Genomic DNA, 19857 nt, shown 5'->3' on the forward strand with positions numbered 1-19857 from the left:
TGAAAAGTTGTCCGAAAAGCAACAGGAAATGAGTAACGTGAAAAAAACTATGCGTGGATCTCAAAGTTTTTGCACACACACAAAAAACCTTACCTGTTAATTCTATTTTCCACAAACTTTTTGAAATACACTTATATTTTTTAACATGTTTCATCCATCAGAGAGTGCATTTAGACACACATGTATGATCCAAGCACACTCTCATGTGCAAACCGGGTGCTCCTGTTCAGGTATGATTCCTGTGGCATAGCTGGACTCAGGGGCTCAAACGTTCAAGCCGCATGTGCAGCAGGAAGTCTGCTGTGCAGCCCAGCTGCTCCCTGCGAGCGTCTTGCACACAGGTGTCTCCTGTCTGCACAGGTGTCTTGAGGGGGAGCCGACAGATAAAGGCATTGACTGTGGTGTAAGGACGTGAATTGACTGAGCACCAGCTGAACTCAGTGAGTAACATCCTGAGTTGTGGGTCAAGTTCACAGCCCCCAAAGCAGCCAAACAGGTGGAAACTAATGTTCCGCCTAGACCAGGGAAGGTCTCCAAGCCAACTCCACCCAAGGCCCTTCAATGCCAGCCTTTCCCACTTCCTGTCAGCAATCCACGCACAGAGTCACAAAGATCTATGAGACTGTGCGACCCCACTGTTCCCTCCTGCACAACCGTGCTTTCCTAGGGGCAACACAGGTCTGTGACCCGCTTGTCCAGGACACTGGGGAGACCCGCTCATCCCCTGCAGCCCCTCCACACTGACTTAGACACAACACAAATCCAGCCTCCAGCAGAGCACCCTGCTACACAGCCGTCACTTCACCTAAATGGGACTGTGCTGTCTGCCTCCTGCAGTGCGATTTTAAATGAGCCTTGCTACTGGGCTGTGGACAGCTTTCTACACCGTGCTGTTTTTGAGAAATCGATCTGATTGCAAGGCAAGTGATCACAAAAGTGTCATCCCTGATGGTCTAGGCACTTATTTGCCAGATTCACACCCCATTGACCAAAGTTTTGCGCTCACTGAATGGAACATACGGGCTTTAATTATTTATGCATAAGGTACAGCCTTTTCTTCTTTTTTTTTTTTTTTTTTTTTTTTTTTGGACAGGCAGAGTGGACAGTGAGAGAGAGAGACAGAGAGAAAGGTCTTCCTTTTGCCGTTGGTTCACCCTCCAATGGCCGCCGCGGCTGGCGCGCTGCGGCCGGCGCACCGCGCTGATCCGATGGCAGGAGCCAGGAGCCAGGTGCTTTTCCTGGTCTCCCATGGGGTGCAGGGCCCAAGCACCTGGGCCATCCTCCACTGCACTCCCGGGCCACAGCAGAGAGCTGGCCTGGAAGAGGGGCAACCGGGACAGAATCCGGCGCCCCGACCGGGACTAGAACCCGGTGTGCCGGCGCCGCTAGGCGGAGGATTAGCCTAGTGAGCCGCGGCGCCGGCCAAGGTACAGCCTTTTCTAAAACATAGTTGTTCCCCAACTGGTCACCTCTGAGCTTTCTGCCTTCTGGGTTGAATTGGTATAGAATCAGGGCAGGAGGTTGGGGTCAGGTTGGGGGTAAGAACATGCAGTGTAAGACAAAGTCTATAGGATCTCAGGGCTAGCAGGGATTTGCTAAGTTATCTTCAAGCCTCTACCTCAGCCCTTTAGTGACACAGAACTCACCACTTTACCAGGATGACCCATGAGCTCTTTACACCCTTGAGTAGCTCCACTGACGACAAAAAAAAAATTTCCTGGGACTGGCAATGTAGCAGAGCACCTGCAATGCCAGCATCCCATATCGGTGCCAGTTCATCCCCTGGCTGCTCTACTTCCAATTTGACTCCCTGCTAATGGCCCAGGAAAGCAGTGGAAGATAGCCCAATTGCTTGGGACCCTGCAACCACCTGGGAGACCCAGATGAAGCTCCTGGCTTCTGGCTTCAGATCGGCGCAGCTCCAGCAGTTGCGGCCATTTGGGGAGTGAACCAGCGGATGGAAGATCTCTGTGTGTGTGTGCATGCCTCTGCCTCTCTGTAACTCAACCTTTCAAATAAATAAATAAAAATCTTTAAAAATAAAAAAAAGAAAGTCTGTCCTGTGTGGATCTCAACTCCATTTTCCTAAAGGTTCTGGTTGTACCATTTAAAGATCTTCCCGGTGGTTCTGCAGAGAGGCAGAGGCAGCTCCCCAGGCCCCAAGAATCCTCCATGCTCCGGTTGCCCTCACCCTCCTGTAGTGGGTTTCTCTCCCTGCTGATTTAACACAGCATTGAAGGACACAGAACACACAGATTCAAAGACAGCTCACACTCAGCTCCCTACAAGAACCTCTCTTGGCCTGGCAGAAAGCCTCCCCCCACCACACACACACACTGCGTCAGAGCCTGCTGACCTGTTTCCCCTGGGGATGGAGGGATTTCAAGCTTGCCTCTCCGTAATCTAGAAAGAAAATCAGTTCACGCAGTGGTACATCCCTGTGAGGCACTCTGAACTCCCAAGAGAGAGGGAAGACAGGAAATAGAAGCAGCCCCCACAACAGCTGGGCCAGAATGACGGAGACCGCATCACACAGGGCTGCCGTCTCCTTAGTCTGGGCAGATATGTGAGTGCTGGGACGCTGCAGCTCTTCTGACGTCCTGAGACCTGTCTCCAGGCTTTCTCAATTCCTTGTCTTGACCGCTGTGGACTTTGTCCACCAAGCCCAAACGCCCAGGCGTAGCTGACTCCAGTGCTCGGCCAGGTGCAGAGTTCTTGGGCCTGAAGTTTTTCTCATCTGTCTTGATGAAGAACTGTGTAATGTTTATACAAGAGCACACAATCTCCACAGTGGTTTTCCACAAACCTGATGGTTCTGTTGGATCTGCTGGAGGGGCTGTGGAGGGTTAAGCTGGGATGCTGTGCCAGGGTAGGGAGGAAGGTTTACAAGCCTTCCCTGCCCCACAACCCTGCACCTGCATCCCAGGAACACATCTTCTTGATTCAGGAAGGCAGGACTGGCTTTAATGGTGAGTCTGCTGTGTGCCAGGCTCAGGCATCATGGCCCTTAATAAAGTCTAACACGGATCAAACGCTTACTCCAATTAGGGCAGTGGGCTCTGCCCATGCAGTACTGGGTGGCAGCGGCAGGTGCTGTCTTGTCTTTGGACCCTCCTGCCCAGGATGGGGGTCTTCCCAGATGTTAGCTCGCAGAAGAGCTTTCCCAGAGCCCCACCGTGAGGAGCTGCAGGAGCAGAGCAGAAACACCTCCAAGACTGCAGATGCCCCCACCAAGTCCTCATGGCAACAAGGCAAGGCAGGTGCCACTGGCCTCATTTGACAGAGGAGGAAAGGGGGGTCAGGGTGGCCCAGGCGCAGCTGTCCAGGCCTGGAGCCAGGAAGCAGAAAAGGCAAAGACAGGCGTGCGTGGTCTCCTGACCCAGAGGGAGCCAGCTGGGAAGGGGACACAAGGAAACTGGTGCTCACCTGTGCGACGGGGAGCCCCGCAAGATCAGGGACAGGGTCTGATTCTGCACCCCACACCCTTGGACCGGGCTGGCCTCACTCAGAATGGCCCAAGGCCATGTTTGGAGAGAATCCTGGGGCCAGCAGCAGGCAGACCCCAGCCTCGGGCCCAGAGGGAGCAGGTAGAGAGGCAGCAGCCCTGTCCAGGCCAGGGTCTATTGCTGAGGCTGGGAAGAGACAGCAGGGGTCCTGCAAGTCCGGCCACAGGACAGGGAAGCTCTGAGCAGTGAAGGCGGGGACTGGCTGGCACTCCCTCGGCCCAGAGCATGGCGGAGCACTGGGAGGAGCTCTCTGTAGGCCTCTGAGCACCTGCTCTCCTATGCTGGGGGCCACTGCCTCCTTGCTGCTGCTCCTGACACTTCTTTTCTGCCCTTCATCCCAGGCATGGTGAGAAGCCAGGGGCACAGCCCAGGGGTGCCATGCTTCCATGGAAGAGCTGGACAGCGAGAAACTAGACCCACACACCCGCCGACCAGCACGGCCCACGGCGAGTCCTGTGAGGATGTGGCAGGGGCACCGCGGTGGCCAGGGAGCAGACAATAGGAGCCGGGGAAGGAGCTGGGAAGGTGGCACTTTTGGCAGAGAGAAGTGCAAATGCCCAGGGGCACTCGAGGGCTTAGGAATCTACAGGAGGCCAAGGTGGCCCCAAGCCCGAGGGAGGGAAGCACCCTGCGGCAGCCTTGCTCTGTGCCGGGGTAGGTCTGCAGCCTGGGACCAGGGGTGACCTTCCAGGATCCCAGCTTTACTTCCCCACGGTCTCCCACCCTCCACCATTCCCATCAGCCTTTGGACCCCAGAAGCCAGGACTGGCATCTTCCCCATTTGAGGCTCCCAGAAAAGTCTCTGAAGTCCCCTGCAGCCCCAGGACACGGGGTCTGGGGAAAGGAAGTTCCCACACACAGCTTCTCCCGGGGAGTTCGTGCGTGTTCCCAGGCTGACAACTGGCAGCCCTCAGCACTCATTCCCCCTTCCTCCTCCTCCTCCTCCTCCTCCTCCCTTCCTCCCTCTCTCTCCTACCCCCTCTCTGGCTTAATGACTTCCACATGGGCCTCTGGCGGCTGAAGCCAAGCCTCCCGGCATTGTCTGAAATCTCCAAATTTAGAAGAAATATGAAAATTGTCAACCACTCCTTCCTTAGGGGGTAAAAGCAACATTCGGTACCGGGGGGCAGGTCAAGGCGAGGCGGTCACGTGGCTGGCGCCTGGGCCAATGGCGGGCCCTGGGAGGACACAGCACCCGCCTTGCCCCAGCACGGGGCTCGCCTCTTCAGCTCATATAAGGTAAAAGGCAGAGAGGCCTCCGTGGCCAGGGAGCCGCGGGCAAGGGGCGCAGGGGAGGGGGGCCAGGTGCCAGCCACTTAAAAATGTCCCTGTGGCAGTGTGGGGTGCCAGAAGCTGGCTCAAGTGAGTTAAGAAGCAGTGACACCCCTAACCTTCCCCCAGACAGGCCGGCCCCCACCTTCAGGCCCCCCAGGAACCCCACCTGGACCAGACTCCTGGAGAGGTAAGGACCAGCGGCATGCGTGGGGTCGTGGGGTTGGTGACCGGGGCCCCCTCAGGAGACACTGCTCTCTCACAAACCACTCTGGGCCTCAGTTTCCCCTTCTGTACGAGGAACGGACTCATTCATGTCTAAGCGTCTGTCCAGCCCTGCCGAGCTCTACTTCTGCGTCCTTGTGGCTTCCCAGATGCCCTGCTGGCACGGATCAACCGGGACAGAAAGAGCAGCAGGCGTGGACCCCTGGGAGCCCCAGTCTGAGCTGGCCTCTGTGCTCCTTTGCATATAGAACTTGTTACTTGTTGTTGTGCAAGGTTTTGATTTCACAGCCCCAAAGGCAAGGAAAGAGGCTTTCAAGCCCGTGTTTCAGGAAAGAGTGACGCGGGAGAGCAATTAAGTCCAGGCTCCTGCAGACAGGCAGAGAGCTCCCGAAGGCTGGGGTGCCGGGGCGCACGGTGCAGCGGGAAGCAACCCTGGCTGGGGGACCATGGCGACCTGGGCTGCATGACCCTGGGCACCCCCTGCCTCTCTCTGGACCGGGCGCCCCATCTGAATTACGAGGCCAATGGACAAATGGTCTCTGTGCAGGATGTGGCTGCTGAGCTGTGTGAGCCTCGGTGTTGGGAGGCCCCCAGGGGGTTGCTGAGCCTGCTATTCGGCCACCGGCTTAGAGTCTGGGCAGACCAGTGCCCAGGCGAGCCTGTGGAGGCTGGCCTGAGCCCATGGAGAGGGGCTGTGGGGGTCTAACTACAGGCTTGGCCAGTGAGCAGCCCACAGTCCCCGAGGCCACAAGGAAGGGGCTGATCTCTGGGCTCACAGAGGCTGGAGTGAAGGGCCTCAGAGTGGGACAGGGACAGGCAAGCCAGTGGAGAGCTTCAGCGGCTGGGGTCGGGGGTACCAAGGAAGGCACCGCGGGAGGCAGGGCTGGGTGGAGGCTAAACACTGGAACTTACAGACAGAGCAGGCAACGAGGAGTTAGGCTCCTCGGGACATACTCTGGCCACCCCAGGACCCAGAAGGGAAGGCAGCCTGGCCCACAGGCCCAGGCAACAACGTGGGTCCAATTTGGGCTTGTTTCCTTCTGGGACAAATGACTTTGGGCAAGTCCCTTGCCATCTCTGAGCTTCAGTTTCCTGCTCTGTAAAACAGGTCCAGTCCCGATTCTGTCTTGAGGAGGGAGGGATGTATGCATACAGGAGCCAGATCAACGGGGCAGGTGTTGCAGTACAGTGAGACTCCTCACCCCATGTGGGGTGTGATGACCTTGGCAATGCTCAGAAAGAAGTGGGAATGAGACCCCGCCGAGCAGCCTCCAGAGCTGCTGAAGGGAGACCTGGCTCTGGAAAGAGGCAAGAAGAAGGCAGAGGCCAGGGGCCCAGAAGAGCCATGGGCTGGCAATGCCCGAGGTGGGGTGGAGTCTTCCCGCCTGCACTGATGAGGCATAGGATGGGCGATGCGTCTCCTGGAGGACAGGGTCAGAACCACTGCACAGCTCCTGTCAGCAAGTCCTGGGGTGGGGTCTGGGAGTCTGCATCACATGCTCCCAGGGATTCCTGTACATGGAAGTTCTGGGAATGCTGGGCTCCCAAGTAGCCCGGGACCTTCCCAGTCAACTGAGGCAACTGACGCCATGGGGGAAGCACAGGTTCGCGTCACATAGGCACCTGCAGGCAGAGCTGGGTCAGAGCCTGCCTCTCAGCCAGCTGGGGGCCCCCTGGGCTGGGAAGAATGAGAATTATGTTGCAGTCATTTGTGGAGTGCTCATGGGTACAAGCACTACCTGCAGCCTTTACATGATTATTTCACTTGATCCTTGCAGAACCTTGCGATGTATGTGCAATTGTTATCCCCACTGCACGTGAGGTACCTGAGGCACAGAGAGGTGAAGTAGTTTGCTAAGGTCACACAGCTCATAAATGGTTAAGCCTGGACATAGTAAGCCACTGCCCCAGGCCACTGTCTAGCTGGAGACTGCTATCCCTGTCCTGCCCTTTAGCCACCCTAGAAAATCCTGGGGAGCCCCCAGCATATACCTCATGGGGGGACAGAACATGTGCACAGGGCTTTCCGGGAGCCAGGTTCTGAACTGAATTGCTAGCATTATCATCTGATTCTCCAACACCCCGAGTTTATGGAGAAGGAAACCTTGGATTCTCCATGGTTAGGAACTAGGAAGGAGCCAGGGGGATCTGAATCCATCCTGTGCCACCGCAGGATGCCCACTCCAAGCGCCTGCCCCCCTGCCCCACAGGGAGCTGTAACACAGAACCCCTTACATAGATGAGGCCACGAGAGGGCTGCACCCGAGCCTGAAACCACACCCTCGCCATCTGAGCTCACTGCTCTCCCTGCAGCCCCGCCGCTGCCCCAGGATGGGAAGGAGTTTGTCCTGGTCCCTGGAGCCACGCTGCGGCTCTGAGGGACTGCCCTCACCCAGCCTGGCCGTGGTAGGATGGGGGCCAACACACACAGTCTCAAGGAATAGCAAGGCCCAGACCCCGAACCACCCACGATACATGCACCTGGCTGTGTCAGAGTCCCCTGTGTGTGAGCCTGAGGGAGATGACCCCTGACGTCCTCGCTTGCCAGGCCATGTCTGGGCCTTGCGTGCCCCTGCAACTCCCCCGCTAACAGTGCCACAGAGCGGCTCACAGAAGTGTGGGGAAAGTTGGTTCCCAATGGCTGCTGTTTGGAAGGTGCCTCTCTACATCTGCTAGTACGCAGAAGCCAGAGTTCCTCTGGGGTTTCTACCTATAATGGGGTGCTGTGCCCTGGGGTGCATGCCAGTGAACCCAGCATCAGATCGCTCTCCAACATGGCTGCCCCGAGCTAGGCTGCCAGCAGCAGTGTGTGCCCACCCGGCTCTGGCACCCACTGGAACTGGTCGGATTTTCTGAAGCAATGGGCTGCACACTTTACCTTGGATATATCAAATGTGTGCACTCAACCATGTCAGGGAGAAACAGAAATGCAAATGCAGGCGCGTGATGTGCAGCAGCCAGGCTCCCGACCATGTGGGCATCAGGAAATTCGCCCTGCCCACACCACGCGGCAGAACAGCCCAGGGCACGCACAGAGCCGGAGCAGGCACTGCCCGCGTGGCCCTTCCCACCCAGCAGGCTGCAGTGGTCGTGGTCCAATCAGAGGGAGACCAGGGCAAGGCGGGTGAGCGAGCTGCAGGAGTCGGGGAAAGAGCCCCATGGTGGCCGCCTGCTAACAGCCAGTCTAGACAGGCCCCACGGGGCTCCCCTGCGTGTTGCAGAGGGCGGGCAGCCCCTCCCCACTTGCGAAAGAGACTTGCTGGCGGCAGCACTTCGGCTCCGGAAACCTGTGCTGTGACACGAAACACGGCCATTGCTCAGCAGTGATCACCCGCGATCCCCCGCTCCCTCAGCCCCCACCCCCACCCCCGTGGGCCAGCGAGGAGGGGATCGAGGCTGAGCCCAGAGCCAGGCACGTTCTCAGAGGTGGGGGCGGATCCTGGCCCAGAATGCCAGGGAACAGGCAGAGTCAGACTGCAGCTAGGGCAAGGAGCCAGGCTGCCTGGCCTTGAATCCTGGGCCTGGGGGACCCTGGGCAATGTATTCAGCCAACTGCGAAATAGGCATGGTGGGCAAACCTGACTCAAGTTACTGAGTTGTCCGAGCTCTGAGTGTAAACTCATGATGCCCTTGGGACAGTGACTGGCATGTAGGAAGAGCTCAGTAAAAATAACTGAGGGGATCAGCCCTGAAGGCAGCTTCTGAGGGGTAGGGGTGCCCTACTGGGCTCTAATTCACCTCTGAAGCCTAGGGAATTAGCCTTGCTCCTTCAAAGCTAATCAAAAACAAGTGCCGTGTATCAGGTGCTCCGAGTGCCCGGCCCTTTGCCTAGCACTCGAAGGTAAACACTGTGATCACTCCAGGCTTCCAGAGACTCAGAGAGGGTGAGTGATTTATCCAAAGTCACAGAGCTTGTAAAAGGCCAAGCTGGAACTCAAACCCAGGTCTCGCTGACTCCGGAACCAGCCCAGGAGCCCTCTGAACCTGAACCAGTCCCACTTCTCATCTGCCCAATAGCTTGGTCTTTAGGAGAGAGGCCTGTGGAAGTGTGAGGCCACCAGCCAAGCCCAGGTCCCTCCTCAGAGACCCCTCCCCTGACCCAGAAAACCTGCATGCTGGAGAACACACTGGAAGCTCCCCTCGCCAGGGACACTGCTCTGCTGCCACTGGCTCCCGCCACAATACACACACACACTGTCCTCCTCCTCTTCTTTTAGGGAAGCAGGGATGAGCACGAGGTGTCCAGAGAGAGGCTGCTGGCCTGGGCAGGGCATTTGTTGTGGCCATGAAACCACCCCTGGCTGGGTAACCAGGCTTGGAGGCCCCTGGCTAGCCTACCTGGAGCCTGCTTGTTGTCCAACAAACCCAGGGGAGTTCTGAGTGCATCCACTGAGATAAGTGGAATAAGAGGTGGAGAAAGAGAGCTCAGCCATGCTCCGCAGTCAGCACACTGGGGGCAGCGCCTCTGCCCTGCTGGCTCTACAGGCTGTGACACCCCATGGTTGAGAAGGCAAAGGGGATGGCTTAAGTCCTTGTGAGTGTGACAGTGATGCCCAGGCTCAAAGAGGGAGTCCAGTGGGTAGGGGTGGTTTGGGCAGCAGGTGCACTTTGCACAGAGAAGGAAGAGGCATGTAGGTGCAAGTGGAGGACTCTGTGTGCAGAGCAGGGAGGCAGGACTGCAGGGACATTCGCAGGAGCACAGCAGAGAAGCCCATGGGGCTGGAAACAAACTCAGTCTAGAAGCTCCATGGAGGTTAGCAAGGTGGGGAAGGCTTGGACCATGGCATGGCTTTTGCAACCAAACCCCAGAATCTGGGACAAGTCCTTGTATCTGTCCCAGAGAAGGAGACTCTCATTTACCTGTTCATGTTCATCCCCAAAGCCTTACTCCCCGGTTCAGGAGACAGGCTGGGAATCTGGACACTGGGCAACTCTCAAATGTCAGACAATGGGTCAAGGCAGCCATAGGTGGAATGAGGAGGGACAGGAAGCCCAAGGGCCACAGTCACCATCTCCAAACCTCTTGAGAGCTTTCTGGAAAACAAAGTCTTCTCCTTTGCAGCCTTAGCCGACAGGACATTAAGCCCCAGAGAGGCAATGGCAACAAGCTGATAGGAAGGAATGAGAAGAGGTGAGCTCTCCATCACCAGAAGTATGCAAGTTTAGCAGAAATGCCAGAGGGGTCAATCACAGGAGGCTGGGCTTCCTGGCCTTTCCCACCACTAGCCCGGGACCTCCTTTGCCAGCTGTGGCTGCCTTGGGGCCATCCCAGGGCTGGGCCCCTCCCTGCCATCTCATGTCGGATTCCCAGCCAGACATGACGTCAGTTCTGCCCTGACTTTGCACAGCGGCCTCTTAGGAACCCCTACCTCCCATTTCCTTTCTCTCTGTGTCTGCCTCCTGCCCTTCCCAGGGGACGCCAGGCCTGACCAGAGAGACCTAGAGCTCGACCGTGAGACAGAGTCCCCCAGGGAACAGGCCGCCCATGGCCTTCCATCCGGCAGGAATGAGACTGGGGTGCCTGTGGTTCCCAGGAGTCCCGTTCACACACTGTGCATGGACATTCCAGGAGGGCCTCGGGGAAAGTGCCAATTTAGAACCAAGCACCAAGCAGCTTCCTGTGACGCTCCAACCCCTCCTGGGGGATGGAGGCGGGGGTCACAGGAGGCTGGAATAGAAAGGCAAAGTGCGTACACACTAGGGATGCAGGGACAACCAGGGCATCAGGCAGCGGACAGTCACGAAGATGGGGTAGAGGCAGAGGTCAAGGAGCAGTGAGCCCTCAGCAGGCCAACAGGCATCTTGGACACTCAAGACCAGAGCTGCCTGGGTCCAGGTTCAAGCAGAGCTCAGAGAGTCCACCCAGGGGTACACAGAATGAAGGACATAGGGTCTTGGGACTGAGGCTTGCAGCAGCTGTGGGCAATACTCCGCACATACACACTGACATAAAGCTACAGAGAATCACTGCATCCATCGGCACCTGCTGACCCCAGCAGATGTTTAATAAATATTCCCAGGGCTGAACGCCAACCTCCTAATGGCACAATCATTTCAGAGCTGGGAAGGATGCTCAGGGGCCTCGAGGCCTATCTGCTCTGTTGGAGATGCAGACGCCAAATCCCAACACAGGGGCTGCCTTGCCCAAATCACATGGCCAAAGGGGATGCACCTTGGACATCTTCCTGGCCTTCTAGTCTCTTCTAGAAGACACTATGGAGCTCCTCATAGCCACGGGCAGGGGGATGGTGGACAGGTACCCAGCCAGGATGGAACTGTTCCTAAGTAGTCAGAGATGACAGCAGGTCCTGAGTTCCAGCTCCTGTATCCAGGAAGACCCCTCCTAGGGCCAGAGGTGGGCTGGAAAGCTGACCATGGCTACAGGTGGGAAGAGCCAAAGCTGGGAGGGGAAGCCCTGCTTCTATTCTCGGCTCTGCCCCAATCCTCCATAGGAACTTGAGGCTGGCCTTGCACAGAAGGTCCCCTCTGCCCTTGAAGTGTCCCTTCCAGCTGCGGAAGTCAGAAGTTCCGTCCATGCTCTGCCTCCAGTCTCCCACAGGGCCTGCTCTCCATGGATCTCACCCCACCTGGGATTCCACTTCCCCGACTCAATGGAGGGAACAGGCCGGGCATGAGAATAAAGTGGCAGCCAATGGATTTCCCCCCAACCCGAGAGTAGCAGCTGCTATGCCCAAGCGTCATTTTCAGCTTTGGAGTTTCTAGAGAGATAAAGAGCTGAGACAGCTCTTGGAATTGCCCCAGTGGGGAAGCTGAGACCAGAGAGGGTCACACAGCAAGTCACGTGTAAATGGGGAGGGGTCTCCTGGCTTCCAGATAAGTGCTCTTTTCCATGACCACACTCTCTCCCACATATAGAAGACATCAATTTGGACCAAGGCCTCAATCTACCTGGAGCTACAATTCTTGCCTGACTTGAGATTTCTTCCTGGAGATGGGGTAGACCAGATGGCTCTAGAAACCCTTCCATCTCAATTCTAGGGATCCATCAGGGTACAGGGTTTTCTGGTGTGACCCTTGCTGACACCAACCTCGGCCCTCTCTTCATAGAGGGTAGAGCTACCTGGGCCAGCAAATCCCACCCAGTCACAGCTGCCACCCAGCCCCGACCCCAGGGCTGGGCTCCCGCCAGCAGCACAGGCTCTGCCCAGCTTCCCCCCGACGGGTCTGGGTTTGTTCTTACCATAAAAGGACATGCCTGCCTCTCGTGGTCCCTGCTGCCAGCCCCACTGGGGAAAAGGCTGAGCTATTTTTAGAAAACTTCAGGGTTTGCTCCTGAACTCAAGATGGAGCTTGTCTGTGCCTACACCCTGGGATCCCCTCCCCATCTCTCTTCTGCGGCTTCCCTGCCTGGCTCTCCCTCGCATCCCAGCAAGCTCTCTTCCCTGTTCCTCCCCCCTCGCATCCCTCTGCTCTCTTCCTCCCCCTTGCTGCTCCCTCCCCGACTCCCCTCCTTACTGGTGCATGGAGAAAGTAACACATGTGCCCCCCCAGCACTATTTACAACATAAATTCCAAACATCCGCCATCTGGCCAGAGGGAGGGCCAAGAGTTATTTGGAGAAGGAAGTGATGATTATTCCATGTTCAATGCCAAAGGGGCGGAAAGGCCCTCTTCTCCCTCCCGCCTCCCTCCAGGGGCCCCTGTGCTAACATCTGACCCTTCTGGATCCCTGGGCAAGGAGAGGGCAGGGTGCTTGCCTAGGTGCACCCCTCTGAGCTCACTGCTGCTCCTCTGCACAGTCTCATCAATGGGCATGGGAGACCAGGGTGCGTCCAGGCCAATGTTCTTAAGACTTCACAGCCAGGAAGTCCGGGTGCAGAAAATCCACTCAGCCTTGGGGTACTGGAGCCTGCTTGGGGCTGAGCAGCAAGAGGTGGGATAAGGGCAGGGAGTAGGAAGTAGTTGGGTGAGCTCCATCCTCAACCCCTGACAACCAGTCCCACCCCATGGAGATCTACACTCCTGGTGAGGAGCTTGTCTGACCTGGAAGGACCCTGGACATCATGGAGTCCAGTCCTGTCCCCACCACATCACACCAGTGTGCGTCCTGAGAACCAGAGAAGGATGGACGCTCCCCCCCGCACACACACACCACTCCTTCTGGGATCACACAGCCTAGGCCACACCCCAACCACTCCCCCATCCATCTTTCTCAGAAGGCACCAGAGGTGTCTCCTTCAGGAAGTGCCGAGAGGGCCCTGTTCCTTGCAAAGAGGATGGGATGGGAGGGAGAACCACTCCCTCATCACAGCACTCAAGCAGCAATGCCAGGGGGAAGAGGTAGAACTACCACCAGAATGAGACGCCCCCTTGCTTCTGGGGACATGTGGCCATGGCCAGGGTCTCGGGGGCCTTCTCCGTTCATACCCCCCCCCCCCACCACGGAGACCGACACACAGCCGAGAAATGGCAGGTGCCAGGGTTTGGACAGCAGTTTGGGTGTACCCCTAAGGCCCACGGGTTAAAGGTTTGGTCCTCAAATTCTGTGTTAATGGTACATGGACTTAATGTAATGGGTAATGGGTTAATGTTAATGGTAAGTGGATTAAGGGCAGAAACTTAATCCAATCTTGATGTCTGGAGGCAGGGACTTTGAAAGGGATTAGATTCGGTTGGGTTGTTGTTGTGGGAGTGGAGCCCCCACGATGGGGTTCTGGTAGCTTTATGAGGAGAGACCACATAGACACGTGTGAGTGCTCCTGGTCTCGCTGCTTCCTGGTGCACCGGGTGGTCCTCCCTCTACACCTGCTTTGCCATTGCTACCTCCAGCCTCACCAGCAGGCTCAACCAGGGGGCCGCTCAGTCTGACTGTGGACCTCCAAAACCATGAGCCAAAACCCCCTCCTTCCCTCATCAGTAACACTTAGTCATGGCGGCAACAAGCTGCCCAGGACACCAGGTCCTTGCTCTGTAACAGTGACGCTGAGAACACAGGATCCATGAGAACGTGTGCTTTGCTGCCTGCAGCTGAGGTCCACTCTGGCGCATACCAGCTGAGGGAGTGCTGTTACCTCTGGGAGCCTCAGTTTCCTCATCTGTAAAATGGGCACAGGATTGGTGCCTAACAAATAAATCAGTAATTGTGAGATCAGATGAGAAAACCTTCATAAAACAAGCACTGAGCAAGTACAGGGCACATCAAAAGCACCTGGTGGTGTCATGGCTACCGCAAGTGCCCAGGAGCTTCGGTATTTGCTAGCTCTCACCACCCTCCCTCTCTGCCCAGCTTGTGCTCTGAGGGGAAGGCCAGGGAGTGGAGCGGCGTAAGGATCCTGGTCTTTTTGCCTCATCCCAGCCCCCAGGCACAAGCCACTTCCGGTAAGAGTTGAGACTCCCGCACCAGGCAGCTCCAGGCCCCTTGTCTTTCCCGCTTCCCTTTTCCCTGCATGACTCTTGTTCCAGCCTCACGCTGCATTCCCAGGACTTGCTCAAACGTCCCCGGAGCGCCCTTCCCTGGGGAGGAAGTAGGGAGCGTGTGAGGCTGCTGAACTCAGCCCTGGTGTCAGGGGGCGGAGGGCTCTCTGGGAACAGAGGCCCAGGGAAGCTGTGCAGGGAGGAGGCAGGGAGAGAGGCCCGGGCCACGGCTCCCACGTTTCTCTGGATGCCTCCCCCGACCCTCACCCTCCCACGTCTCCTCTTCCTCCCCACATGCTGCTCTTTGAGGAAACCGCAGCTGTTCTCCGGGGCCTTCCTGTGTGCCTGGAACCGTGCTGGCACACGACATTCGCCCCACGGACCTGCACGAGGCTGTGTGGTGGGAAGAGGGGAAGACATGGGCTCTAGGTCCCGCAGCTGCTTAGTGCCGAAGGCGAGGCTCAAAGGCCTGTGTGCCTGACGGCAGGGCCTGTGTCTTCTCTGTTCTCACCCAACACAGGGTAGGAACCCCAGGGGAGCAAAGGCTACAGAACCTACACACGAAGAGGGAACGATGGGCAAGGAAACCCCTGCCCCCCGCCGCCACAAAACTCCCCAGAGAGCCAGGTGTGAGCACGGGCCCGTGAGCTCGCTGGGAGCGGGGCCTCAGCCGCTGCCCACTGTGGGGGCCGTCTGGCTCCCACGTGTGGCTCAGTCTCAGCTCCTCGTGTTTCTTGGAAATGAGCAAAGCCGGGGGAGGGCCTGGGACTTTTGCAATGACCATGACAACAGGAGCTTTGGTTGTGGTCATTCTGTCGCCCACCACCCAAGCTGGACTGACCGTGAACAGCCTGGGTTCCAGTCTCCCTGAGACCGACCAGCAGATGACGTGGGCGACTCGCACAGCCTCCCTGAGCCTCAGCACTCGCGAGAATCATTCCTACCCCCTGGTGGTGGCTGTCCCTCTGGCCTTGGTCACTGTGCGAGCCCCAGGCTCCTTCCTTGCGTGGGAGGCTGACAGTAGGGGTGAGTGTCAGAGGTGCCTCTGTGCACCTACCCTCCAGCCAGCCGCGGCCCGGCTGTGCCAGGAGTGGCCGCTCCCTGCCCCCGAGCTTGGAGATTCTCAGGAGACCCTTTTTGAGGCCAGGTGGTCAAAACGGGGATAATGACTGCCGATGGCTGCTCTCTGCGGCCTGGAGAATTGGCAGATTCAGTCCGAGGCTGCTGGGTATCCGCCTCAGCCCCTCCAAGCCTGGCAGCTGGCTCGGGACTCTCAGTGGTCAGGGCTGCGGCCACAGCACCCTTTTTACAGGGGATCTGCATTCCTTTCAGGCAGGGGCACTGGCTGGTGGACCCGGACTTGGAGAGGCAACAAGCCCAGAGAGGGGGCCTCCTGGGGACCAGCGAAGGGCAGGTAGCCCCGGAGACAGACGCGTGAGTGCCCCCGACACCCTGTGCCTACCTCCATCCCACCTGCCCCACGGCCATGCTGCAAGGAGCCTCCGCAGTGTCCCGAGTCCCTGAGAACACGCTCTCCGACCCGCAGAAGGGCCACACCACCAGGGCTTGCAGAGGAGGCGGGGGAGGGTATGGAAGGAAGCCCCCCTAATGAGTAGGGGGAGGGAAGGCAGTTCAAGGAGGCTGGCAGAAGAAATGAGCTCCTAAAGAAGGGAAAACCAGCCAGCAGCCAAGCACCCTCCCCGCCCTGTCTGCCGACAGGACAGCGGTGCCAGGCCGCGTGATCAGGTCAAGAATGGATTGAAAAACTAGGGAACAAACAGCAATCTTCCCTAGAAAGGAGGAAATGGAAGGAAGACCTGGGCTGTGTGTCCTTGGCCAAGTCACTCAGCCTCTCTGAGCACTGGGCTGATAAACCAGCTCATGGGGCTCTGAGAGCGCTCCTCCCAGGGAGGCTGAGAAAGGCAACCACTGTTTTCACAGTCCATCAAGTTCCAGCGTCCATAGGCACTTTCTGTTAGTGGCAAAGGAGGCAGGCTGAGGGACTGACCCATAAGCCAGGTGGGCAGACTGAGGCCCAGGAGACTGAAGGAACTCACCGAGTTGCAGGGCAGCCAGCTGTGGTCAGAGGCACTGGACCTCGTGTGGGTGGAAAGAGCGCAGGGAGAGCTGGAAGTGAGCAGAGGGGAAGGGAGGGGAAGGTGGGGTTCCGGAGACGTGGGACAAGGCCCAGGCCTGTCTTGCATAACACGGCCCACCTGTTCACCCCGGCACACCCCACACATGTGTGCAAACGTGCACCCCAGCACAGCGCACACCCGGTCACCACTCACTAGCACATGAGCCTCGGAGACTGGATCTAAACAAATTGGATTAGCAGGGCTGCAGGCGCCTCCTCCCCCGCCCATCCGGCTGCTAGGACACTAAGCAGGCCTGCAGAGCTGCCAGCTGCGGTCTCTCGGCCCTGCTGACAGTCAGGGCCTGGCTCCCTCCCCCAGCCCGGGCCCCAGGAAGCAGGCCGGGGTCCGAGAGGATGCTGCGATGATGGATGGGGTGAAGGCGGCTCCAGGGCTAGCTCGAGAGCAGACAGGATGTTAGTGCTTTGGGGAGGCCCGATTCTGAGCAGTTACCAGCAACTGACCCCCACTGCCCCTCTCACCCTCCCTTCCTGCAGCCTCTCCCACAGAGAGGCTGTGGCTGACCAGAGCCGGGGCCCAGGCCCCAGCACATCCACCCTCGAAGCTGCGCTGAGCAGGGGGAGGCCAGCTCGGAAGACATCAGCCTCAAGATGAGACCAGGCAGGCACCTTAGAGGGCGGAAGCACTTGTGAGCCTTCTGAAAGGTGGCATCCCTGAGCTTGCTCATCCAGCATTTGGCTGAATCCTCTGAACGTGTCAGGGAGTTGGGTGCCCACAGCACTGATGGGACTACTGAGACCTGTCCATTCAGTGATTCCGCAGCACCCCTTTCTTGAGACCTGAGCCAGCGCCAGGCCCAGTGCAATGCGCTGGGGACACTGAGATGATGCACGGACAGCCCCGGCTCCCACGGGTTCACCGAGTGGTCTCCTGAGGGCTGGGTCACAGGGCCTCCCTGTTCCTTTCTCCATAAAGCACAAGGCAGTGGCTGGATAGGGCCACCAAGAAGAGCCTCAGCCACCAGCCCGGCCAGAACACAGGCCCTGACGTCACACGGCCCTGAGTTCAAATCCTGCCTCGCCCCCTCTTCAGCTGTCTTTTCGGCGACTTGGCCTCTTGTAGTTCTGCAACATGGGAGCACAGGGCTCCCCCCTCATAGAGCTGATTTCTTTTTTCCACACCCCCAATTGACAGAGGGAGACACAGAGGCCCAGAGGGAAAAGTGGCTTGGCCCGGATCACACCTTGAGCCGCAGGTGAACAGGACCAGGTGGGTCCCCGCCTCTTGGCTGCTCCTCCCCATCCCTTACTGGCCTCGACCTCCTCCTTCCTTCTCTACCCTGAGTAGCCCCATGGGCCAGGGTGGCCAGCGTGTGCAGGTGATCACAGACAGGTCCCAGGTGCTAGCTGGGCCCCCGTGGCAGCGGAGCCGCAGGTGAGCAGAGGTGGCTTCCAGCCCCTGAGTCGCGGGCAGGGTGGGGGAGCGCACACAGGCTCCCAGCCCTGAGCAGCCTGGCCATATAAGGGAAGGCGCTCAGGGAGGCCTGGCCCAGACGCCGAGAAAGCCCAGACAGCCACTGCTTATTTCTCCTTCCCGGCCTCCCTTCACCCAGCCCTCCCTGGAGTTCCCCACAGCAGACAGAGGTCCCCCGGCGCAGAGATGTTTGCTGACGGCTCGCCAAGGAGGGAGAAGCGCTCGCCCTGCCGGGAGCTGGCTCCCGAGCTGCCAACAGCCGGCATTCAGAGCCACCACCAGGTAAGCTGCCCAGGCCGCCTGCTTCAGCTGCCTGCTTTCCCAGAGGGGGAGACAGGGCCCTAGAGAGGAGGGGCCTGCTGACAGCAACTACCCAGATGGCTGACGGAACCCCGGAGGCCCCCTCAACTCCCGCACGGGAAGGAGGGCCTCGCTGGACAGGGCTGGGGCCAGGACAATGCCGTCTGCTGGCCCAGCAGCTGCCTAAGACAGAGAATCTGCCCATTCCTCTCAGCCCAGCCATACCACTTCCTCCTCCAGGAAGACCTCCTAGCCACACCCAAGGGCAGGAACCTCTTTGTCCTCCAAGCCTGGGCCTTCCTTTCTTGGTCCCATTTGGATCTGCCCCTTTCCACCTTGCCAGGGGTGTTTCCTTCTACCTGGGGAAGGATGGCCTCAGATGCAGCCCCTCGCCACTCAGCACATAGCCAAGGCCTGTCCCAAACCGAGAGCACTGGGAGAGGGGTCGGGGGCAAGACATCTGGCACAGAGGTGAACGCGAGGGTCCTGGGGTCTGCCCTACTGGGTCAGTACTCCTGGCGTGATTCCTCACAATGGTCACTTGGCCAATTTTCCTCCCATGGAGCCTTGGGGATGCACAGGATTTGCACGTTCAAAACATCCAAGAAGTAGCCTCTCCTAGACAGTCATCGTCCTATTCTAGAGACAAAGGATCAGAACTGGGAGGCTAGAGGAGGGGCAGCAGACGGACGCGGAAGCAGAGAAAGGCCGCTGGGCAAGGCCGCCTCTCAGCCCCCCTCCCCCGTGCCAGCTTCTCCCAGGCGCGAGTGGGACTGACCCCTTGCAGTTCCTGTGTCTAAGCCCAGAAGAGACGGTGTCTGTGCAGTCGTCCCAGCACACAGGTGTACTACAGCCTGCCCTTGATGCCCCTGGCTGGAGGCCAGGCTCTCTTTCCTGGCCCCTCCCCTTCCTGGCCGCCCATGTGGATGCGGTAAGCAGCCTCGCCCGGCCTCTCGTGCTGCCCTCCAGACTAAATGGGATCAGCCACTGTGTGCCAGATTCAGTCGTTCGGACGCTTGCTTTTTCGTTTTTGCCATCTCTGCGTGCAGTCCTAGTCTTAAATGGAAGGTGAGTCCTTCATAATACTTAACGAGACACAGCCACTCTTAGGCGGAAAACCATAGCACTTTCCATCAATAGGAGATAAAAGTCAAAATAAACATAGTAAAAATGAAACAACCTGGTTACACTTTAACCTGACAGCCCTGGGCCTGAGGCTGGCGCAAGCAGGAGGGAGACAGGTGTCAGTGGGAGATGGCGTCCAGGCTTCCTCCTCCCTGTAAACAGAAGGGCTGGCAGCAAATCAGCAGGGGGACAACCCAAGTCACTCCGTGTCCCCAAGTGAGTTAGGGCTGAAGCCGCATCTCCCAAACTCACTCACCACACCTGCTGTGCCCCAGGAAAGCAGAGGTAGTGCGGGTGGTGTCGGGGCGCCAGGTGAGACACGACGGCCCTCAGTGGGGTTCCTGGCTTCTCACTGGAAGCTCCTCAGGCTGTGGACTCCACTCCCACGCCTGGGGGAGCCATGCAGAATCCGAATCACCCCCCAGCCAAACGCGACTGGAAAGAGCACTTGCAGAGGGTCCCAGGTAAGGGGAAGGCAGCCAGCC

At 58.2% G+C, this 19857-nt stretch overlaps 1 protein-coding gene and 1 long non-coding RNA gene across 3 annotated transcripts in view; one reads left to right on the forward strand and one right to left on the reverse strand.

Annotated features, from left to right (window-relative positions):
* The window catches only part of IL17B (interleukin 17B), a 52894-nt gene that overhangs the window by 19775 nt on the left and 13262 nt on the right, over positions 1 to 19857 (reverse strand). The window lies entirely within an intron of this gene.
* LOC108176480 (uncharacterized) lies at positions 4767 to 18216 on the forward strand. 2 transcript variants are annotated; one of them, XR_011389810.2, is made up of 4 exons: positions 4769 to 4968; positions 15711 to 15812; positions 17669 to 17743; positions 18087 to 18216. It is a non-coding gene; the product is annotated as an uncharacterized LOC108176480 (long non-coding RNA). The 2 variants fall into 2 exon arrangements; XR_016236353.1 differs by lacking the exons at positions 17669 to 17743; positions 18087 to 18216 and having other exon boundaries at positions 4767 to 4968; positions 15711 to 16132.

Source organism: Oryctolagus cuniculus, chromosome 6 (genome assembly GCF_051225735.1).
Source record: "Oryctolagus cuniculus isolate XC-2025 breed Fujian yellow rabbit chromosome 6, ASM5122573v1, whole genome shotgun sequence".
Classification (NCBI taxonomy): domain Eukaryota; kingdom Metazoa; phylum Chordata; class Mammalia; order Lagomorpha; family Leporidae; genus Oryctolagus; species Oryctolagus cuniculus.